Raw genomic sequence first — 17,933 nt, forward strand, 5'->3', positions numbered from 1 at the left:
CAATTATTGGCCTGTTAAAAAAGAAATGTTTCTGATGTAAATTAGCATGGGAGTAATTATTTCATTCTACTTTTGACTTAAATTAAATGTAAATCATGGAAAATTAAGTTGTGAAACCACTCCTCCCATTCTGCTTTCTCCATTTATACTGGTTGATTAGTGAACTTACAGAAAGCTTATCTCTTTATGGAAGTGAATTTGTATTAAGGGTGTGTGTATGAATTTAAACTGTGCTGCTTCTCATTGATTGGCTTCCTAGGATATTGTTCTTATCCGGGAACTGAGAGGTCTGTATACAAAACCAGTTCAGAACAAGACACTTTTTACAGCTTCAGAAAGCTTTATTTTCACATTTGCCTTCATCTGCAAAGTACTGGGTCAGACAGGGTGTAAATCCTGGAATGAGATATTCAAAAGAGGCAGGAAGGGTTGGAAGACTAGGGCTGTGCTATTGGCCCTACAGAGCATCAATCACAAACCCACATCCTTTCTGATAAACCACAGGAGCTGATAATGGTTGAAACAGTGTTTGCTGCTGTTGGGTCTCTATAGGCCTGTGAGTAATTTGCAATCTTGGACGACATTTAAAATTCTGCCTCATTTGTGGCCAGTACCATATTTATGGTGTTTTTCAGAGAGCTCAAAGTGCTAATACCCTGGCATCCTGGATCTATTCCAGCATGCATACTTCCAGTTTGTTTACCCATGCTAGCCCTGTAGTTCCATCTCCTGTAGCCAAACCATTTTCTGCTTCTTGTTCTAAACTGGTAAATAAATGCCATGTTGTCAGCCTGTTGACTCACAGGGCAGGGCATTCCTACAGCTTGCACTGTTATTACACCTGTCTTGTAAAGAAAGCTTGTTATATCACACATGCACAAAACATTTTAGCTGTCACTATCTTTCCCTCATTCTTTTAACTATTCAAACATTTACCTAAGGAATGGTCATTTTCCATTCTTGGCCAACATGAGGTTTGGGTTTGGTTCTGTTTGTTTTATTTTTACTGGAAAAACAGTTTCCAGACTTCACGGTCTTTTTAGAAATGCAGTTTGACTTCTTCCTCTGACATTTTTTTCAGCATGGGTGGTTGACATTCTTTCTCTTTTTCCCATTTTCTGTTTTTTACATATGATTAAAAGGACCAGTAAGTACAACAAACAAAGTAACTCTTAGATCAGAGAAAAAAATCTACACCAATAAGAGTAGAAATTGATTAAATCTTGACACTGGGCCTGTGTGTGAGCAGTGCCAATATTGACTGCTTCTACTATCTACATTGGCTAAATACAATCATAATAATAGTAATAGTAATAATAATAATAGACTCAAAGATCCTAAGAGAGAAAAATATTAATAATTTCTCAGCATTCTCAGGGTAATACTGATCATGTGTTCTTATTGCCTTCACTTAGAAAAACTGAGGCAGTGAAGGGTCACACTCTATTTACAATAACTTTAGGACATATGTGTGGAAAGCATTTCACTGCCCAGTATCCAACAAATTCCTTCAAACCACCTGTTTGATGCTTCAGCAGAGGGGAGTCATTCACATTAACTTTGTATTGATATGAGCCTTGCAAGGCTGTCAAGTTTATTGAATCAAGAATTAAAAGGACTTTCATTAGTTCATCTACATGAAGATGTAGGGATTTTTTGGTTTTTTTTGGTTTTTTTTTTTTAATTGAGATGTTTGGCCTAAGTTTCCAGGATGTATAGTCTGATAATATTTGGCAGCAGTGTCTGCGTTTAAGAGTGTTCTTCTCAGAGTTGACCTCACATATGTTTCTTGACATGCTGAAAACCAGCATGCACCTTCCTGCTTCACTCAAGACTGGACAATGAGGCCTTACTTCATATTTTCTGCACACCCAGATTGTCAGCAGTAATAGCTAATAGAACCACTGAAATACTAATTTTGTTCAGTGAGGAGTCTCTTTTTCACCACAGTTTTTAAAATTGTTATCTTGAAAATCAAGGGAAATCAAAATTACACCGACTGCCTGCAGCAGTGAAAACAAATGTAGAGTTCCCCTAGGAAGGTTGCCTAATGCTGCAGATTTCTCACATATTCATTTTGGTAGAAAGCATCTGGAGGAATAAGCAGAGCCATATTTAATAGTAAAAAGGCACTGAAAATGCAATAGATTGGTAGGAAAGTTAATCTCCTTATGTTTTAAAGCATGAATTACAGGCAGAGCTGTGATGTCGGATGTATTTTCAGTTAAGATAGTGTACACACAGTACAATCCTTTTATTTCATAAGAGCATTAGGATTCTTGGTGAAGAAAGGCTCTATTATAAATGCAACACATTATTATAATTATTAATATGTTAACAATTGTAAGAATTATTGCAAAGGAAGTAAGCTATTTGCTCAAACAATATCATTTTATCATCAGTTCCCATCTATGCACAACATAAATGGGATTGAATCCAGTCCATAATGTCAAAGTCCAACTGAATTTCATTTACAGTGCATTAAGCAGGAAAGAAAGATAATTTGGGAAGTGTGGGATGTTTGCACTTTGCTTGCTTTGGCAAGACTCATTCCTGTATAATAATTTCCTGACTCTCCTGACTCTCATTTTTGCAGTCAGCCTATGTGGGTCTTTCTCAGTGCCAGGAGATCAGTGAGCTTCTTATAAAACAGGTTACATAATGCTCCTAACATGTGTGCCAAGGGGAAACCCCCTTTATTCCATGTCCTACAGCCTTTTAAAGCAAGTGTTGGCATTTTTTCCATTTTCCTGTGGTTAGTTTTTTTAACTTGCTGGAAGTCCAAAATAAAAAGCAGTCCAGTGTTTGCAATGAGTGCACCTATCAGAGAACTAGGTGGTGCCCAGTTTGAACCATTTGGGCCCTACACTGAGCCCATTTACCACAAAACTTCCAGGTAGATGGAGATATTATTGCTAGCTTTATCCTTTGTCCCTCAATTACATGTTCTTGGCATGTCCTCTCTCCCAGAAGGAGCGAAAGAGCTCCACCACTGCTTTTTTGTCAACACCCCCGGCATCACCATCTGCTCTGCATGGTCTCCAGCCCAATGGGTGCTCTGGATTTACAGCTATCCCAGTCACTTTTTGCTTAGACTTGTCAACACATTTCCTCTTTAAATAGCACAAAAATCTACATGGTGGGAAGAAGGGGAGGAGAGTGCACCCTGAATGATTTTGCAAATGATCTCCTTTCCCTGACCAGTTGGGAGCACTCTGAGAATGATTCCGGCATCCCAGATGCCTTGTTTGCGTGAGACTGGAGTGTTTAGTGGAGAGGAAAGGAGGGAAGGGGCAGCTGCAAACTCTTGAATATTTTCCAAGGACCTTCTTGCAGGCCGTGGATTAATTCTGGCATCTGCAGGTGTAAGCAATACAAGCACTACCTGGAGTGCTGACCTTCTGGGGGTCATGTAGGCCATCTCTATCCCTCACTGAATTATATCTGGCTACCAATTTCACAACATGCATGGAGATTCATCCCCCACCTTTTTTGTACTTGGTACTTTGTATGTTCCCCAGCCCAGATGCCAGCAGATAGAAATTGCTGTGGAACAGCTGCAGCTGAGGCAGGGAACCTGCTGGCTGTACACTGGCTCACATCTTGTGGGCCTTGTGGCCACTGGGAAACCTGAGGAATTTCTCCTGTCTAAACAGGTGTTTTCTCTAGAGAGATGTGGATCAGGCAATGTGAGGATGCCAGAGTAGGAAGAATGGAGAGTCAGTGATGGGATGCCTTGGGCCTTGTGTGACCTGGACGAGTGTGGCCAGTCCTTCTGGGATGTCATCAAAGTCTGGCTTCCTGGGGAACTGAAGGCTGTGCCTCTTCACTGAAGCAAGTATAGGATCTTCACTGCAGCTGATCTTTTTATCACTGACACACTGCCCTGCAAATAAATTTTATTTGATCTTGATTGAGGCTTCTGAATGGACAGAATTTACTTGCTCTCACTCCTCTTGCTATCCCCAGACATTCAGTATTATAAGACCTCTCACACATATCTGGGGATTTTTGTTCAGCTTTTAGAAAATTCCACTGCTCAAAACCCTAGCCATTTTCAGGAAAAGGAAAGTAAGTAAAAATTGGTTATAATTAAGTTTTAGTCATTGTTTAGTCAGACCTTAGACCAGCTGCTAACTGATAGTTTTTTATGCTGGTCCCTTTTAAAATGAGAGTTGTAGCTGCCGCTCCTTTCCTGATTAGTGCAAGCAGCAGGAGGTAAGATGAGGAGGCAGAGAGAGATTTAAATTTAAAAAAAACCCCTCATGTTGCATTTACAGAGGAATTTCTCTATTTCTTAAAGAGTAACAGCACACAATTCTGTAACTTCAAAACAGAGAGTATCAGGAAGTTGATTACATTTTTGTTGTTACCATATCAAAAATATTGAGTGTTTGATGACCATGTCTGACCTAATAATTAAAAAACCCCTTTGTCAATGTATTGCCTTTATAGATCCTAAGGCCAAGTAAATTTCAGAAAAAAATCCAACATTTTTCCTTTAAAAAGGTAACTACTGGGCTTCTAGCCCATCCTCTCTTGATTGAGGTTTGTTCGAGTCATGGAGGGTTGGTCTTAAACAAATATCCCAATGAATTTTTTACGTCAAAGTCATGTTCACTCCATTGTGTCTAATGCCCAAGGCATTGAGGAAATTCCATCAACAAAATCGTTTTCCAGTCTTCCTGCGCTCATTGCCAAGAACAGCATCAGCACAGCTGATAAACAGAGCTCCCATTTTCTGTAACATTCCTTTCAAAGAAAAAACAGAGCAAAACCAGTAGAATCACTGAAATATAAATGAAGAAAACAAAAAGCTTAAAACATCACTTTTGTAGTTCTCTGTTGAATGAGACTTTATGCGATGTTAGTGGAATTTAGGCCTAACTTGAAGCAGATGCTGAAATTTGCTTCTTGAATTAAGACCCTGCCCTGGTTGGGACCTGCTCATCTTTGGTGTTATAAAAGCCATGCAGGGATGTTCCGAACTACACTGTGAGTGAAAGGCTCGTTAAGGTCCAGTGCCCTTCCTAACAAACTTCATGCATGGTTGTTACCCTTACATGATGTAAGACACATCCACCCCCACCTCCCTCCCTCACCCCCCGGATTACAGTTCTCTAATGGCTATTCCTATTTGGGTTATTTATATCTTTGCAAAAAATTAAGGATGCTAGAATGAGATAGATACTGTTTTTTCATATTATCTGGGGTTTATCTCTAGGAAAGTGCAGGAGATTTAAAACTCATGAAGCTCAAAGGAGAATAATTGGAAAAGCTTTCACTGCACACCATCTTCAGTTACTAAATAAACAGAGGCCCTATGTGCACACAAACTGTTCCTTATGCCTAAGGCCAGAGCCTGTTCTCTCAAGCAAGCCAGAAGGACTTCAGGTGTTTTTAAAGCCAGATGCTGGAACTAAACCTAACCAAACTTTATGTTCAAATACTGCATTCTGATTTTCCATATGGGACGTTTCCCTATTTCACAACTTCTCTAAAAGAGAAAATAGGAGGATGTGGCTTTGCATTGCAGAACCTAAACTCCTTTTGAATTGCCTCTCCCACTACTTATCTTCATTCCTCTACTCATTCTTTCCTATATCATGTGCTTGTGATGCAACTGCAGGAACAGCACGTGGGCTCACAGCCCATGCTCACAGCAGAAATGTTATAGCCTCAGGATTACAGCATTTGTAGAGCTGGAAGAGTTAATGAAGAGTAAATGGCAACAGGCAACTTGAGAGGAGGGAGAGATGTTAAGAATTGAGGCATTGTTTTCTGGATTAATGGTTCGTACACAGCAGAGAAAGTCAAAACCTTTCCTGCTATAGGCAGCTGGGATTGTTAGACCCTGGTCACACCTTTAGCAAAAAAAATTCTTAGCAATTTACTGCAAACAATTCCAAGTAAACTGAAACTTTCCAGGTTACTTAGTATTCCTCTTGATGTACCGTTCAGGGAAGACTTAACACTTGTAATTGGAGTTTTAGTGTTTAACACCTGATACTGGAGCTGTAGAAATGGGAAGAAGAAGTGTCCTGGATGGATGGATGGATGGATGAATACCTGTAAGCCTGAATCCTCCTGCTCTGCAAATTCTGGAGGACAGTAGGCTGTGACAGACCAAAGCTAAAAGTTAGAAAGAGTAACCAAAGCACCTAGAGTTACACATAGAAAAAGCAATCTTAACACACATAGAAAAAGCAATCTTAACAGAGAATCGCTAAGAGTGGTTATTGACTGTACTATCCTGCTAAATCCTTCTTCTGACAAAGTTATCCAGCTGGTCAGTACAATGTTAGCTGCTATGCAGAGCTATCTGTGAGAAGAACTCTAGAAGAAGAGATGAGTCCAGACAGAATATCACCAGGAAAAGTGTTATGCAGATTTCCCAGTAGGAAACAATAAATGACAATGTCTTCACATACCTGCAGATCAGTAGATCTCATTCTCAGTCTCTTTTCTCCCCCATACCCTGCCTTGTCTTTCCCTGGACGACTGCTTCTTCCCAAATGTACCTAAGATTATTTCTAAGTGCTTGCATTCTTCATGAAGGTACTTGGTAATTCAGTTCCATAGAAATACTGGTTTAACTTCATTTATTGAGCCAATACAAACTGCTGCTTGGCCTGCCTTGTGTTGTCATAGGTTGACATAATACCAACATTGGTCACAAGTTTTGTGGAGCCAGATGTGCAATAACTGGCAGATTCTTGGTCCATTTCCTCCTAATTTTACATGAGGCAGGTGTCTAAGAGAAGGAGCTGGGGCAGAGGTTTGCTTGGCATAGCACTATACTGTATGATGGAGAGGCAGGGGTCATCAAATTAGTTTTTGATTCCTAGGATTCTCTTTAAGTTTTAGTCTGTATAGATGGGGTCACACTCTGAATGCCCCAAATATCACTTTGGGTTTATAATATCTATTTAAGTGCATTAGTGTGAGTTAAAGTCCTTAGTTGCCCACCAAGGCAATACCCCACCAAGGCAGCTGAGCTAATTAGAGACACAAATCTCCTTGCATCATTCTCCACTGACTTGGGTCCTGAATTAAGTATTTCACTTAGGTAACCAGATCAAACTGAATGTATTTAGAGCCCTCAGATTTTATTGGCAGGTAATCTCCTGACGTTAAAACTAGAATTTGCTTTGGATAGTCATTTAAAGATACTTATCAGGACTCCAGCCTTTGAGCACAAAGTGTTTCCCCGCCTCCCTACCTGTAACCCATCAAATATCTGGTCTGTTATGGAGAGAGATCTCATCAGGAATATGCCCCAGATTTGACCAGTCTTTATCCTGCAATTTATTGTCCAGATACTTTGCAAGTCCTTCAGTGTGCTCCTTGGAGGACCTGAATGCTTTTTAAGCCCTCTTCTCTACAAAGCTCACAGCCTGCAATTTCATTCCATCATACACAAGAAGTCCTGGGACTGCTTGAAGATTACAGATTATCAGGGATGATTGGAACAACAGCATAAAACTGGTAGCAACTTCATGATCAAGGAAACTTCCCATAAACTTGGGGAAGTAGAGTTCAGTTTGTGCTACCATCAAATGTCAAGTCAAATATTACTTTGATTTCTGAAGGCAGTAATTGTTTCCAACTCCTAGCCCTGCAAAGCGCTGCCCAGTCCTAGCATCACCCTTGTCATGTGTGCTCTCGTGATCAGTGGTGTTTCATGGAAGATGGCTTGAACCAGCAGACATGAGCTTCCAGGAGGGACCAGATTTTAGTATCTGGGAGTGGTTTTCGGCATCCTGAGTGAAGCAGCTCATTCAATACAGAATTTCAAATATCAAGGGCAGGGAAATCAAGGGGAAGATCATCACTGACTACAGCTGGACTAAGAGCACATCTGTCATCAACACTCCCTCTGGTGATTTTGTGTATCAGCTGACTCCAGAATAATGTTCTAGTTACATATGATGCAAGGTTCAAGGAGAGAAGCCCTGCCCAGGGGCTATAGGAAATCAAAGGACCTTTTTCAGCAGAACTGCAAGAATAACTCAGCAACAGAGAGACACACATTACTCAGTATGAGAAAGGTGGAATTTCTCTGTGTCTGCACTTAATATCCATAACTGGGGAACAGTGAAAGTGCTTGTAATCACATAGAAGTTTCCTGTAGCATGACTAAAGTTAATTATAAAGAATATTTATTTTTACAAAATGTCAGGAGTTATCATTAGTTCATCCAGCCTCCTTGTTCTTCATCCCAAAGAACTTCGAATTGTGAATTTCCTTTCCAACTCTCTCTCCATCTCATCCATCATCTTAAGCATATACTTCCTAGGTCACTTTCTGGGTGTTGCCAGGACATTAAGTATGTTCATATTGTATTTCATGCTACTCTATGAAGTGTCCCTTAATGATGGCTACTCCTATTTTAAAATATGATCCACTCACTAAATTCAGCTATTGGATTTTTATCCTACGTTTTTTTATCCTCTAAGTATCCACTTTAAGTATTATGAGATCCAGGAAAATGAAACCATTCTTTATGGATCAGATTTTTTCTGTCAACTTTGGAAAATAATAGTATAGGGTACTACTAAGTTGTTGGACTTCAAAAAAAGTATGATAACCCACCATCTTTACACGATAGGTTTTTGTTGATTTTTTCAGCCAGTGTTTCAGAAGAGCACTTCTTTCCTTGACTTAGTTTCTTAGCTTAAAAACATCCTGATTAAGAAGAACTTGAGGAAGTGCTCATATAGTTTGATAAATTCCCCAAATTGTTATGCAAAATTAAATGCTCACTGGTAAATATAAATCACTTTACTTTTGGGGGAGGTGAAGTCATAGATAAATAAAAGGCAATCGTCAGATAATATTTTCACAGTTATGAACAATGGATGTATGTTTGCATAGTTGTACTCAGACAAGAAAATTTTCCTTGTTGAGACACTGACACCTATGCAAGACAAATTTGCTCAAGTCTGTGCTAAACTGCCTGCTTTGACTGGAGGTAGCAGATTCAGTGTGATCAGAGATGAGTAAGAATAGGGACAATGGTCAACTGTTATATCAAAATCCATCAGACATGTGTTCCAGAAAAACAGGAGTGAAGGAAACGTGATCTAATGTAGTTTGAGGATCCTGCATTTTCCCCCAGGGAGCCCTTCCCCAAAGCCTAAGTAGTTAAAATGCACAACCTTTGTTTGCTTCACAGTGGCTACTTACGTGAGAGGTCTCAGGGTTAAAGCACCATAAATCATATTTTTATTTTGTCAGAATGCTTAAAAATCTGATACAAACAGGCTCCTGACAAAAATGTTACACCACTGGAAAGGCCAGGAGTCATTGATTTTATGTTTACAGGTTCTCTTCCCCAGATTCAAAACAATCCCGTTTACAGCCAAATAAGAGTTGTCATGGAAGCAATTTCAAACTTTGAAAGCCAGTTATATAAATGGCTTAACAGGGACAGATGAGCTAGCTAAGGAAAACTGAGATGCTCATTCCTCATGATAATAATGCCCATTTAATTTCAAATTATTTCCCCAAATATTTGTATAAAACATTAACCTAAAGGCTGAGGTGCCTCTTACTTCAATTCAGTCTCAATTTGTGCTGGAGTTGTCACAGCACCACTATGGAGCAGAACTAGCAAGTCCACAGACAGAGAAGGTAAACCAGCAAAGCTCTAATTACAGAGCACTGAAAACCGTACCCAGAGTGTCTCTCTTTACCTAACAAGCACGGTCCTACTTTCCATTGAAGTTCATGGAAGGTCGCAGTACGAGAGAAAAGGCACCCTAAGATCTGCTCTAACAGCTCTTACCCTAAGGCTATGTGAAGTGAATGGGTTATGAATGGGCTGAAGGAATGGGTGAAAAAAAAGTGTGAATGGGTTAATGAATGCGTTGAAATGAATGGGTTAAAAGTTTGAATCCTACAGATGTTAGGGAGTGCATAGAATTGAACAAAATCTGGAAAGGTTAAATTTCAGGATGATATTGTAATTTGCAGATTTAATTCAAAGACATGGAGGGGATGTTGATTTGGCTGAAGGGCAGTGTAGTTTGCCTGCGAGTTAAGGCCATTTTGCTTCTGTGTGCGTGCTCTTTGCACTCGGGGAAGATGGGACAAACAAAATCTAAGCAATAAATTGATTTTAAAGATCTGCTAAAAAATATTATTACCTTGTTCATGTATGAAAAATAGCACATTTAGGAAATTACCAAATGCCTGTGCATTCCTGCTGGGGCTCTCAGAAGCACAGTAACTGCTCAAGAAGGTTTTCCTTAAGTTTCCAACGTGAAAACACAGATGTTTTTTATTACAGCAAACAGCAAACAGAAAATTTATATGAAACTAATAAAAAACTTTCAGAATCTACCCCTCAAACATAGCAAGATTACAAGAGAAAAAAGATAAAGCATTTACAGCAAGTTATGTGCCTCGATGGTGCCTTATCAGGTTATGTGGATACCAAAGATCACACAAGTGCTAGTTAAGAGAGCAATAAAGTATGTACAATATTAGGCTTTAGTAGTATTGACACTTGCAGGGAAGCAGAAGGTAAGCTGTGTTAAATAAATCTTAATAAATCCCATTAAAGTAAGCACTGTTTGCTTGCCATAAAATCAAATCACTAACACAGCTGTCCATGCAGAACATTATCCACATGGTTTCAGATAAAGACTTGTATCTTCATCCTTCAGTTTTCCTTGACAAATTGACTGAGTCCCTCTTCAGCAATTTGTCTTTTGTCAACACCTTCTGAACAATGGAACTTTATAAGCCACAAAGCTGACAAGTTTGCTGCTCGGACTTCAACAGGAAAACGAAACCAGGTATCCAACATCAAGGTAGATTTAAAATTAGTTATTTGATGTGGTAAAAGGACAAAAAGTAATTTGTTTTCTTAGTTTTCAATTTATGTGTCATACTATAATAGTATTTTACCTTCAATTTATTTAAATGCCCTGAAATGCAAGCATACAGACATACATATATCTCACTCTTAGTATTAAATATACTTCTTATATTTTATATAAATATTTTCTCATAACATAAAACGTAACAAAAAATTAATGTGTTAGAGCTATTCAAAGAGGCTCTAACTTGCATTAGTTATAATTTCATTATAATGATTGCATTAATTATAACAATTAAAAATGCTTCAGTGAGGTAAAAATACTAGCTTAGAGCCACACAACATGTGGACATCATCTTTGAGCATATCATCCAAAAAGTGCAAATGTTTTTATTTAATATTTGTGTTGAGCCTTGATTTGTTTGAATCTCCCTAGCATGCATACAATTGAATGGATAGAGCTTGTGTGGGTTAACCTGTAGGTCTATCCTACACACACGGAAGAGAACTAGACTTGGTAGCTATGGGGATCATATGGATTTCCATGGAAACCAGAGGATAAGTCAGAGAGGATCTATATAAAACACTGTTTTCCTGCAGTGTCTAATCAGAGAGCTAACTCTCTAGCTGCTGGCTGCAACAAGACAAGGAAGGGTTCAAGTCATAAAATAAATCAGATCAGGGTTTCAGTCACTTTGGAAGTGGAAGTTTTTAGTTTCATTTGGCTTATTGCACTGACAGGTCCATGAACAAAATACAGGCAAAAACTACCCAGAGTCAAGAGTCAGAAATAAACACTCATGGCTATGGTGTAGGTTAAGACAGAAACAAACAAACAACAACAACAAAAAAACACCTCAAACAAATCCTCAAGTGCTCTCAAGTGCTCTCAATGCCATTCATGTGAAGACAAAGACCCAGCAAAATTCCTGATTTTCAGTCCTTGTCCAGACAGAAAAAAAGATTGGTTTACCTCATGTAGATGTTTTCTCACTGCACATGAAATCACAAATTCCTTGTCTTGCTGCTCCTCTCTGGACAAAAATTACTGAAGGGAAGTGACAATTTAGACAGTGATTTTGATTATCTTCTAACATCATAAATGTACATAATCCCTTCTCATACTAAAACATCATGTTCATAGTTTTTATGTAGAGCAAGAGATTGAGACAGCTCCTTGTGCAAAATCTCTGTATGAAGAGGAAACCAAATTTGTGCATAAATGCACTTGTAGACATGCATAAGTGAATATTAATACAGATGGCTTCGAAAAAACTTGCTTGACTCATCTGGTCTGCTCAATCTTCCTTTTTTTTCCTATAAAATACATGTATTTCAGCATATTACTTATTTTTTCTTAAGTCTCTGTTACTCAAAAGGAGCAAGAACTATGAAGTAGTTAATTAAAATAAGTTAAAAGAGGATAGCTTATTTAGCCAAAGATTCAGAGGGTGATACAACATTTCTTTGTATACAAAGAAAATATTTGAATTGGAATTGGGGTGAAATGAGTGTGATTCAGCAAAGGTGATGTACACAGAAAAGCCTACATCCCATTCTTTTCTGTATCCTTTGCTCTGTTCCTCATTAAGACATCTTTAAAGAAGATGTCTAGGCTGATTTTTTTTATGTCTTCTTGATTTATGACCTCCAGGTGAGTTTTCTCTGGGAAAGCAGTATTTCACATTTGTGCCTTTAATGGAACATCCATTCAAGAGGCAAGGTAAATGTCCTCAGGAAATAAAATACAGTAGGGCCCTGTGACTTTTGGAATTTATGCCATCTCCCTTATATAGCAGTAGTGACAAGCAGACATCTGCTCCAACATTTCCATGAGGTCTTCTGCCTGCGTAGCACACTTTATTTTATTGACAGCTCCAGACTGACTTTAGAGCTTTATCCTGCTATTACTGCAATGAATGGAAGGTTGGGATTTTCATGTGATCTTTCAAGATCAGCTATGTTTGCTTTAAGACTGGCACCAGAGGACTTGGAGGCTTGTCATGAAATAGTGATGCCAAGCCTGACTTTAAGCATATAGTCTCTGACGTGAGGAAATTTTATGCAAGTGGAACCTATTCTCTGTTTTCTAGACAGATTTCAGATAGGTTCACTGTGCTCTGTTTTGTCCTTTTTTTTAATGCATAGTAGCTTTACCTGTAGCAAACTGGCTAGCCTCTACAAATCATTTCCTACAGGTTCTTGGAAAGGTATCAAATCCAGAAAGAAGGTTAATTAACCTTTGCGGTCAAGCTGATAAAGCACAAAACTTATTTGCAGCAGTTACACTGACTAAATACAGATGGTTAATCTTGATGAGGACATCAGCCATCAATATGTTCTTTAAGCTTTTACTTCCCTCTAAATATCACTTTGGCTGTGATATCTCCCCTGCTATGAAATTTTAGATGGATGAAAATTCCTGAGAGGTTTTTGAGGCATGCAGTTTGGATCTCTGCATATTTCTGCCAAAGGAATGAGAAATTATTTAATGTGCTGCTCTGGCTTCATTTTGGTGTTGGAATGATGATGTTACTGGCACACATGTGCTGGCAAATTCTCTTAGGAATCCTTTTGGATGAAAGGTATTATTCAAATGTAAATTTTAAATTTTAGCAATATCACTTGTAACTTTGGATTAGAAATTACATGAGCAGATGTTGAATAGGCTGCCTAATTTTCTTCGAAATGCAGGGTATAAGGTAACACTGTGCAGGCCTGGTTTGAGTCTAGAACAATAGGAATTTAGGGAGGCCAGGAGTTAAAAGCAAGGAATACTGCAAAAGACAGGCAAGGTCTGTAAGTGTCCCTGCCTGCTCACTTATCTTTTCAGAAAAAAAATAAGAGGCATCATGATAGAAACTGTTTGTTGTCTTCTTTCAAAGCCTATCACATTCCCAAGGAGTCTTTCCAATACCCTCATCAGTTTTGTTTTCAGTTTTAAATTTTCCATACACCTCCACAGCTTTCTTGGCAATATGACTTCCAACAGACCACATTTCCATCAGCTCCAGAGGCTGCTGCTCAACATTCACTCATTTTGTACCACTGACAACAGGATGCTGCTTCCTCTGCCACATTTTTGAAAAGACCTGATTTGTTCTAAAGCTGGACCTTTTTACTGTGTTCTTTAGGGATGCATACACTGATTTATGAGCACAGGACTCCAAACAATCTGTGTGCCAGAACTGTTCAGTCCCACTTTAGAACTACATTAGAACCTGACTTCAGTGTCCAGCCTTTTTGCAATTGTCAAAGAATGAAGATATCTTAGAGATTGTCTCTGCTGATGTTCAGAGATAGTTTGTTTTGCTTTTTACCAGCCACCCTCCCACCTTTACATCTGGTCCTGTATCCTGTATTCTGTGTCCTCTATCTGTCCTGCACTGAAATGCACATCCATGCATTTTTTAAGTCAGCACAGAAGATTCCTGCCAAAGGCCAGGCGATGCCAAAGGGGCCTCTCCTTGACATCTCATATCCATTGCTGTGAGGAACATCTTTACAAACACTTGGTTCTCCTCCAGATATCTCTCTACTCCATACAGAATGTGAGAGAAGGTGTGCTGAGAGGTCAGGAGCCAGGAGGAAGGAATTGTGCAAATCCTGCGCACCAGCTTTCTGTGTTAGGTTGTGCACGTGTGCCGGGTCCAAGGACATGGACCCTGGCTGGCCAGTCAGCAGCAGATGGGTCAGTCTGGGCCCCAGAGGTGACCAGATCTCCCACCACAGTCAGGCTGCACTGCTGTCTGTGGGGTCAAGTGAAAAAGCTCAGGGTTGAGATGAAAGGCAGATAGGAGCCCAAGGCCAACATTAAGGACAGTGTAACTTCAGCTGCAGCTGCAGCTTTACTGACATAGCAGAACTGTTCAAAACTGTAAGGGCACACGTACACAGATTCTTCACTGAATGCTTTCAGTGAGTCACCCCACTATTTGCAGTGATTTAGCTTTAGGCAAAGCAGCAAGGTGCTGTCTTCCTCCAGAAAAGTTTTCCCAGGTAATAACCTATACTGTTGTCACAGACAGGAAAAAAAATGCTGGCTTTTCACTTCCCTTAATCTTGCTAATTTTTGATGTTAGACAGCTGGGGTAAAAATGAACCAGAAAGAGAATGAAAACTATTGAAATAAAAGTATCTGCTATCCAACCTGCATAATTCTCTGCATTTCCAGCGCAGAACTCCTCAGTAATAACTCTATCTCATTCATTCAAGGCCTTTCATGTGCTGTGACTACACAAGCTGTTTTAGGAATCCAGTGTGGAGAGGTGATTTCCATTTATAGGCAAGGCAGAGCACAGACAAACACTGCAGAAGACAGGATAACTATTGCACTCTATTTAGCTGAAAATTTAAAGCAAGTTTTCAAGCCATGAAAATTCCTCCAAGCTGTAATCAGACCACCATAGGATTGGTGGATCTTCTCATTTACTGCATTTACCTCTGATGGTCAATTTTTATCCATACAATTGTTCTTTCAGAAAATCATCTAGTTTTATGTATGATGGATGGGAAACAATGGCCCGATGCTGGGGTAAAAGGTGAATAAGTTACCTACTGAACCTACTGAATTGTTTATACCAGACATTAAGGGTCTCTGAAAGGTGCCATTCATATGCAAAATGGCCAAGATTGTACTACAAGTGTGTATCCAGCAAAAGGAAGTAAAGGAAGCAGAGATGTTGCACTCACTTGATCACTGGCATTGGAAACTAAAGATGGAAAACATTGGAAATCTTTGATAAATTCAAGTTTTACTCTCAAGTCTCTGTACCAGCAAAATACCTTCAAAAACCTTGTGGGTTTAAAGGTATCATAGTGGCTCAGGTTTAAAACACAGTGAGGTGTAGTGTTTCCACTGATTTTATTGACATTTTTATTGAGATTATCACCACAACTCTAAGATTTTCCTGTATTTTCCATTGGAACAAATGAGAAAGTACATGATTTTGTACAAACATTGCTGACTTTCCAGTGGATGTGAGCCAGTGGTCATTTCTGTCTTGCTTGTCTGATTTTTGATGGTTGAAAAGTCAAAACTCCTTGTATTTTTAGCTCCTGCTTTACTAGAAAAAAACAACCAGTTATGTGGCAAATTACTCTAAGAGCTTGCAGTAATGTTCCAAATTTTTTAAGTACCACTGACATAGTAAAAGTATACCTAGGAATGTAGAGATAATCTTGAAGATAACAGGTATTACCCCACTATATTAAGTAATTAAACCTTAGAGACCCTGGAAGACAAAAGAGGACTATAGTCAAAACTACCTTCTAAAGACCTTTTCCTAATCTCTTGTTACTGGCATTCTTTTTGACCAACACACACTGCCATATAATCTCTATGAATATTTACTGAGGCCTTGCTGCTGGTTCACTATTTTTACCTAGACAACAAGATTCATGGAAACATTGACAAATCATAATCTAATCACAGATGAGATACTGTAAACGAGCTTTACGTGACTGTACTGGAGTGGCTCAACAGGTTTTGATACGTGTGTGGTACACCTCTGAGTGCTTTATGGGGACATCCCATTAGATTTACATCCACAAGGGCAATCTTTTATTGGTTTGAGAACTTCTTACAACAACCAGTTCCTACTTCACCTCAGAAAATTGCTCTTATAATGACTCTATCTATCTATCTATCTATCTATCTATCTATCTATCTATCTATCTATCTAAATTTTGAAGACCCTTTATTGTTTGGGGTTTTTTGTTTGTTTGTTTTTATTTCTCAGATAAAAGTAGCTGGATGTAGCCTTGTCTACAGCCATGCTGATCTGTTTTCACAATGCATGTTTAGGTGCTGTTTGTGTCTGGCCCGAGGCTGACACATTTATATATCTCAGTTCCTCACACCTTTAGCTCCTTGAACGGCACCTTCTTCAAGACCAGTTACTGTGCATTGATTTCAGTGAACAGTTTGTACCTGGCTCATTTGTTGGCCACACAGGTAATTGTTGATCTGTGCCTTTAATATGTTGTCAAACCAAAAGAAGCCAAGAGCTGCTCTGTCTACATTTACACACAGATCAACCTGCTAGCTGTGCATCAGGAAGATGGAAAGGGATTAAACACAAGGGGTTTTTTAAAGTTAATGAATGCTGCAGTATCTGTGTTGGAGGAGTTTCTCTTTTCTGTCAGTCAATTTGATCAATGTTTCTCAAATCCTATATGAAATCCAGGAGATTGAAACATGCTCATAGAAGGTGCTGCCATGGAGAAATTGCTGCTTGAGGAAGCAGCAGTTTAAGCCCCTTTGGAGATAATCTCAAAAGTATGATAAAGATTTTATTCAATTAGTCAAAAATATGAAGAGATATGAATATGTTCACAAACACTGAGGAAGCTTGATCTACCTATTGTGAAAGTAAAAATTTTACTGTATATGATTAATCATCAAAAAAGAAATAATCAGAAAAAGCTAGGTATTTCCATAAAAATTATCTCTGTTTCATCTCATTCCAGTTTCTTGGAAACAGTAATAATAGAAACATGACAAAAATCTAACGTGTATAGTCTTTGTAAAATTTTTGAGAGGGTCTGGCAATACTACACTTTACAGAACTTTTTTTCCATGAGGACTGAAATCACAACTTCTATGGTAAAGTTCATCCAACTTTCTTTGCAGTACAGTGCTATGAATCATTTGTGTGAATAATGCCCTGAGAAAGCCTGTTTCCGAGCAGGCATTGCAAAAGGAAGCAGAGGCATCTGACACAAACACTGCAGATATCAAACAGGGCATAAAATGAAGTCCACCTCTTTCCCTTTGTCTAATTAATTACGTTCTAGAAAAATTAGCCACATCCATAAACTGTGAGCATTGTTGCAGATCTTTTGGGAGGTGCTCCTTTACGTCATACCCTTTTCATTCAATATTGTTAACGTAAAAATACGCAACACAATGTAGTGAGCTTTGTTATGGTTACTAAAGATAAAGATCTACACATTCACCCCCTGCCTTTTTTAAGGCACCTTTGGCCTCATGGTTTTGTTCCTCCCTGCATGGGTACAGTGTCTCTTGGTACTAGGGAGTCGAGGAGGTAAACACTGTGCCAAAGGGAAAATAGTCTCTATGCATGACAACCTTTAAATGTCA

The sequence above is a fragment of the Zonotrichia leucophrys genome, chromosome 5, assembly GCF_028769735.1.
Source record: "Zonotrichia leucophrys gambelii isolate GWCS_2022_RI chromosome 5, RI_Zleu_2.0, whole genome shotgun sequence".
In the NCBI taxonomy this organism is placed as follows: Eukaryota; Metazoa; Chordata; class Aves; order Passeriformes; family Passerellidae; genus Zonotrichia; species Zonotrichia leucophrys.